Consider the following 7,542-nt stretch of genomic DNA (forward strand, 5'->3'; position numbering starts at 1 on the left):
CCGAGGGATGTCTCTGCCCACCCGAACCTGGCCAGAGCCACGCCACCAGACTTCACTCCCACTTCCTGCGCGTTTCACAGGCCCCGCGCAGTGCGCCTTGGGCCTTCTACGCACAGCGTCCTGAGCGTCAGAAATTTCTTTGGGGTTTAGAAGAATGTTAGATTGTTTTTCCCCCCACCGGACACGTCTAGACAGGTCACCTGAGGACACTAGCTGGAAAATACTTTGCTCACGCCTCCGCCAACAAGGGACGTGCCCTAATTGAGTGATTGGAATGAAGCACGAATACAGTTTGAATAATTTTGTTCTGTACAAAGAGAAGACGTTGCATATATATATATATTTGGTCTGTGGAAGGGTCCCCAGTATGTAGTAAGGTGCTGTTACAGGATAGAATTACAAAAAGGTTTGCTAATTAATGTAATCAACTTGGAGGCCTAGGATGCCCTGAAAGCTAGTTTTAATGGAAATTTCCCTCTTTTGACAAATATTTAGTGAGCCTCTGGTCTGTGCAAGACACACAGTACTAAATGCTGGGGGTGCGGACCTAGAGGACAGGATTTCTGCCCTAGTGGAATGCAAGGTCTAATGGGAAAGGGAGACACTTACGTAATTACACGTGTGGTGAGTGACGGGTTCAGGGCCGGCTACCCCAAAATATGGCACCTTGGCATATTTATTTTAAGCTGAGGGAGTTTTGAGAAAATGACCACCCACGCCCACACCCAGCCCTTCTTCTCTGAAATAGGCCATAAAACCCTCAGGTGACAGGTCTCCTGCTGGTATCAGGAGACCAAGGGACACAAGGAAAAATCCCAATACACAAACCTCGACAAATTTCCGCCCTATAGACACTTTCCTCCTGCTCCTTAACCTACCCTAGTCCTCCACTCTCTCCAGTCTTCCGCAGAGAAACACACGGGTATGTTTCTTGGGGGCTTCATTTCTTTACTAAGCCTCCTCTGTCACATAACACTTACATTAAAATATGCTTGTAGCCCTAGCTGGTGTGGCTCAGTGGATTGAGTGCCAGGCTGGGAAGCAAAGGGTCACTGGGTCAATTCCCAGTCAGGGCACGTGCCTAGGTTGCAGGCCCCGCTCCCCAGTAGGGGAGCAAGTGAGAGGCAACCACACATGGATGCTTCTCTCTCTTTCTCCCTCCCTTCCCCTCTCTCTAAAAATAAATTTAAAAAATCTTTTTTAAAAATAAAATACGTGTGTACTCTTTTCTCCTGTGAGTTTGCCTTTGCTAGTATAATTTTCAGACTCAGCTAGAGACTCTGAGAGGGCCGAGGAAAGCTTTTCCCTCCCCTACATGAGCATTGCAAAGTGATGCTTTCGTAGGACCATCACGGCAAGGAGACTCTCTCTATTCTGGGGTCAGGGAAGGCATCCCTGTGGAAAGCTGAGCTGACGTACAGGATGGATGACACCCACCAGATGAACTGGGGTAGGAAGACTATTCCAGGGCAGTTGAAAGGAGAGGGGACAGAGGCCAGGGGTCTTGAGAGGCAAGCCTTTAGGGAGTAACCTTCGGGGCTGTGTAAGAAGAGCCATATGGCTAGAACTGAAGGAGTAGGCAAGGGCTAACTCATAGAGAGCCTTGTAAGACACATTAGGGATTGGTTTTTTTGCTAGGAGATCCTTATTTTGAGCTACTGGTCTCCCGTCCTATATTAGGATCTCAAAATCACTTGGTCTCCTACTAAAGATTTTTTAAAAGATTTTATTTATTTATTTTTGGACAGAGTGAAGGGAGAGGAATATCAATGTGTGGTTCCTCTCGTGCGCCCCCACGTGGGGACCTAGCCCACAACCCAGGCATGTGCCCTGACTGAGAATCGAACCAGCGACCCTTTGGTTCTCAGGCCAGTGCTCAATCCATTGAGCCACACCAGCTAGGGCTCCTACCAAAGATTTTTATCTGCTTTCTTTTTTCTTAGCCATTCTGTACAAGGAAGTTCCTTCTTTTGGCAACTTTCTGAGGATGGAGAGAGTTCTAGGATTTTTGCAATTCATTCGTTAATCATGACAGCACGGAACAACATTGAGGAGGCAACAAGTGTGTAAAGGAAGACAGCAAAACCACAAGATACAGATCTGGAGTATTTGTACAAAGTCAAAAATCTATGTGTCCAGGGAGCCAGGAGCACTCATGTATAGAATAAAAGAACTTGAGACATGAGATGTTAATAAAGGTTGAGACATGGAGAAGCACTCTTTGAAAGCCTCTTCTTAACAGGCCTGCATGAAAAGAGATTTAGGAGCCCTGGCCGGGTAGCTCAGTTGGTTAGAGCATTATCCCAATACATCAAGGTTGCGTGTTTGACCCCTGGTCAGGGCATGTACAAGAATCAACCAGTGAATGCTTGAAGGGGAACAGTGGATCGATGTTTCTCATTTTCCCTTCCCCTCTTCTCTAAAATCAGTCATTCACAAAAAAACTTCTAGCCCTGGCTGGCATAGCTCAGTGGATTGAGCACGGGTTGCGAACCAAAGTGTCACAGGTTCGATTCCCAGTCAGGGTACATGCCTGGGTTGCAGGCTATAACCCCCAGCGACTGCACATTGATGTTTCTCTCTCTCTATCTCCCTCCCTTCCCTCTCTGAAAATAAATAAATAAAATCTTAAAAAAACACAAACTTCTAATTATTTAAAAAAGAGATTTAGGAGATTAAACCTTGATGCTTTGATATAAAATACAAATGGAACCAACCAGAAAAGCATTTCACCACCAAATCCGCCATCAGGGCCCCTTCAGGAGATGGCATGCTGACACTTGCCGAGCCGTGGAGCTTGGCTGGGTGTTTACCCTCTAAACACCCTGTGCAGCCAATTAGGAACAGTACCTACCGACAGTGCCTTTAGATTTCATCCAGCAAGGCTTTTTCTTTTTTTTTTTTCTCTCCTTCCCCATTATAAACCTTTTTGCCAACGTAAAAACACATGCGTCAGAAACACTGATGCAATGAGACGCTAATATCAGATTGCATCACATGATCCTAGGTGTGGTGCTCTGAAAACTGGTTTTTCTTGAGGCGGCGCGGCAGTGGAACAGCGCTTTGGGGACAGCACCCGAGAACCGGCCCTACCCGTCAGATGACAAGTGAATTTTGCAACCCCGTGCCTCAGTTCCACACCACCGTTCTCTCCCAGAGAAAGCCGGCGTGGCTTTCCGAGCTGACCTGGGCGTGCTGCAGACATTCGTGGGTTAGGTGTGTCACGCTGAGGCTTATGTAACAAATGTTACCTGGGGAGGCGCACCTACCAGGCAAACTGGAAGTAACACTTCCTCCTCTGAAACGTGCTCTGAATTGTCTCTCTCTCTGGTCCACGAGCTTCTCTGGGGAAAGACCAGTTTGGTGCAGAACCGGAACAGGAGGAGGCAGGGAAGGCGGAGATTTCTCAGGCACTCTCTAGGCAGCTGGCCCTGTGTTATAAGCACTTCACACACAGAACTGCGAAAATGTGGGTCCCAACCGTCAGCCTGCCATCATGGGGACGTGCCGCCGGGCTATCTGGCTTCTTCTGGTGTTCAGTAAAAGTCCGGGTATCAAGTTAGATAAGGCCACTTTGAAGGTCCCTCCCAGAAATGGAATGCTATTCAACTTGGCCACAGAAAGCTCCACTTCCAGGGGGAAGGTTAATTTTCTGGCCCAGTCTCTGTTAAAAAAAAAAAAAAAAGACTACTGATTGTGGAAATGATGCTACTGACCAAGGAAGATGGACCCCAACTGCTGATGTGTACAGTTGGGTTATAGTATGAGGCAACTTGGAGCTTCACCGTTGTCGCCAGCTACACGTGGCTCCTGGACATTGGCAATGGGGCCAGTGCCACTCGACATGTGCTGGGCGTGTACTTATACTGAATTCCAAAGTCTTAGTACAACAAAAAGAATATGAAATATCTCACTAACCGTTTATTACCTTGATCATGTGTCAAAATAATATTTTGACTTACGAGTTTAGTATTACACTAAATATCACCTGTTTCTTTGGACTCTTCTCAATGTGGCTACCACAAAATTTGAATTTCCAGATTTGAAATTTTTGTGGTTCACAAAGCATCGCAGGTTCGATTCCCAGTCAGGGCACATTCCTGGGTTGCAGGCCATGGCCCCCAGCAACCACATATTGATGTTTCTCTCTCTCTCTCTCCTTCTCCCTCCCTTCCCTCTCTAAAAATAAATAAATAAATAAAAATTCTGTGGCTCACATTTTGTTTCTATCAGACAGCACTGCTTTTTTTTTTTTATCCTCAGCGAGGACTTTTATTTCTTCCCATTGTTCTTAGAGACAGAGGGAAGGGGAGGAGACAGAGAGAAAGTAACATCACCCAGTTGTCTTTGTAAGTGCCCGGACCAACCCGAGACCTGGGTCTGACCAAGAATCTAACTCCAACCTCTCAGTCCACGGGGTGGATGGCGCTCCAGCCAGCTAAGCCACACTGGCCTGGGCAGACAGCACTATTTTCAAAAGCTGCAAAAATGATACTTTGCTCTGGACCCAGCACTTTCTGCCTCTGTTCTCTCATTTCCCCATCTGTTAAATGGCAAGATAGGGTTTGGGCTAAATTTCTCCTGGGGTTACTTCTGGGTCAAATGTTCCTTTGTTTTGAGAATGTTACAGAACACAACAAAGGGGGCCTGGGATGATATACTATTATTGAAAGAAGGCCCCGGGTCCGTTATGTCCACCGCCAGAGGAAAGACGTCTCTCAATGCCAGAGATTCATGAAAAGGAAAGGAAATGTTTATTTAATGCTATACTAACTTAAAGTAGTGACCTAATGTCTTCACCAAAATCCCAAAGTCCCTAAAAACACCCACAAACACACAGTCCTTCCTTCCTTCCCCCTTTGCCCAGTCCAGAGTACCATATTTCAGGAAAGGAAATAGAAGTCCATGGCTTAGGCAGTCCTCTGGTTCTTCCCAGTTAGTCCTCCCTCTCGACTGGGAGACCTCCCTGGGTTCCGGCACCCTTGGCTGAGTCACCGGGATCTCTGCTAAAACCAGGTGGTGGTTCCCCCTTCTAAAGCTGTGGGGGTCCCCACTCTGCCAAGCCACGTGGTTCTCTTCTCAGGGCTGCAGGAGTCTACACTCCGGCAAGTCAGCGTGCTTCTCCTCCTCCTCCTAAAGCAGCATGGTTCTCCTTTCTAAAGCAGCATGGCTCTTCCCTCAGGGCTGCGCATAGCTCACCTCCTCAATGGCCGCCAAATCTGGGTTTTAAATCCCCGCGCCAATCTTCTTCTGCAGCCCCATTTCCGACTCCTCCCACACTTGGCTTCACATGCCAGAACTCGTATCCTTCCAGCTTTACTGGGCTGCCATCATGAGTCTGGGCAGGCGTGGCCCCATGTCCTGGAGCCAATCCTCTGAGCTCCCACGCAGGCGCTGTAACTCAGGGGACCCGCCCCCCCAGTTACATCTGGGTGGGGAAGTTACTTCCATTCCCCTGGCTTAGAGCTGATCACAGCTACTTAACTTATCTATGCAACCAGTCAAAGGTTATAGATATGCCAAACGACCACGCCAGAGCTTGGCTGCAAGGCTTTTGCTATGCTAAACAGCTCTCAATGGCCCTGCTCCATTTGTCCCTTCCCCCAACCCACACCCTGGGTGGGGGGGATGGAGACATCTTAAAATCTCCTGGACACCTTGAGTTCTGGACCCCATTTTAAAATGCCCATTTGGGGTCCCCCCTCTTGGCTGAACCCTGTAACAAGAACAGTAGTAGGTGGGAACCCTGGTCAGCGTTTGGAAAGATGTTTGGGAGAAGATCTTATAACCCTAGTTCAGCCTATGAGCCATGCAGCTTTAGACTCAAAGCATCTTTAAATATGATTGTCGAACCTCAGCCGCCCCGGCCCTGAGTCTGCAGCCTGTCCTGGGCTTGTGGTGTTTCCAGCAAGCACTCAGGGCAACCTGACACATAGTAAGCTGTCAATCTACAAGGGTGGGCAAAAGTAGGTTTACAGTGGTGAGTAGGCGAAACACAGGCTTTATTCCATATCGTAATTTGTTCATTATTGTATTATAACTGTAAACCTACTTTTGCCCACCCCTGTATGTTTGTTGACCTATGTGCTATGCAAATGAAGCATGGAAGCCCAGAGAGGCTCTGAGACCTCCTGAGGCCACACAGCTGGCTGGTAGGAAATCCAGGAAGGATACAGGCTGGTGCAGGAAACGCGTGGTGTGGTCCACCGACCAGCAGACAGTAACACCATCTGGGTGATGGTTAGAAACACAGAATCTAAAGCTGGCCCCGATCTACCGAACCCGAGGCTGCATTTTTGTCGAGACCATCCCAGGTGATTTTCATGTCTCTCGACGTATGAGAAGTGCTACTCAAAGTCAAACCACTTTTCTTAAGGAAAACCTCGCTATCTGTGCCCCAGAGAAGCCCTTCGTGGTCTGGTTCCAGGGTGAGGAGGTACAGGATGCGACACCGAGGCCCCCACGCCGGCTAAGATTTAAGAAAGTTCAACGTGTATTTTCTGAGCCTCTACTCTGCCCAGTTCCTGCAGCCAATGCACTGCTTCTCTTCTAGAGGCCTAGAGGGGCTTATACTTCTGCAGCCCCAGCCACTTGCACCTCAAGAAACAAACAACTGCCCTGGTTGGCGTAGCTCAGTGGATTGAGCGCGGGCTGCGAACCAAAGTGTTGCAGGTTCGATTCCCAGTCAGGGCACATGCCTGGGTTACAGGCCATGACCCCCAGCAACCGCACATTGATGTTTCTCTCTCTATCTCCCTCCCTTCCCTCTCTAAAAATAAATAAATAAAATCTTAAAAAAAAAGGTTAAAAAAAAGAAAAAGAAACAAACAACCCTGCCTGGGCCAGTTAGCTCAGTGGGTTAGAACATCATCCCCACACACCAAAGTTGTGGGTTTGATTCCTGGTCAGGGCACATAAATAAGTGGGATGACAAATCGATGTTTCTCATCTCTCTCTCTCTCCCCGCCCCCTTCCTTTCTCTCTCTAAAATCAATAAATAAAAATTTAAAAAAATAAGCAACTCCTTCACAACTTCCCTTTTCCCTGCCACTGATCCCTCTGTTCCTACTTTAATACTAGAGAGTCCAGGAGAAATTTGAAATGAAAACAGGGACAACTTGGGAGCTAAATCTAATTCTTCAGACCCAGGAAAACAGGACCGAAATCGATTTCATCTACACCTGCATGTCAGTTTGTAACCACCAGACCCTCCCGGTTCTGCACAGGTGTTGGCATTTGTGTCGTGTTCTTGGCCTACGATAGGACCACGGTTTGTAGAATTGGTCTCTAACCAATAGCTCTCCGGTCGTTTTTTAAGACGATCCCTCATCCAAGCTTGCACAGAAAAGCCACACTCTGCAGAGATTCCGTTTTTCCCCGGCAGCCAGCGGTGTGGCTGTGTGGTTGTGAGACTAGGGAAGGAGACAGGCCCAGCACTGATTGTGTGATGGGGCCGGGGAGCCAGGCGACTGCTCTGGTGAGGGGAGGACACAGCGTTTGAATGGACAAGGGAGAAACCAAGGCTTTGGGCTCAGCCGTGGA

The sequence above is a fragment of the Phyllostomus discolor genome, chromosome 5 (genome assembly GCF_004126475.2).
Source record: "Phyllostomus discolor isolate MPI-MPIP mPhyDis1 chromosome 5, mPhyDis1.pri.v3, whole genome shotgun sequence".
NCBI classification, from domain to species: domain Eukaryota; kingdom Metazoa; phylum Chordata; class Mammalia; order Chiroptera; family Phyllostomidae; genus Phyllostomus; species Phyllostomus discolor.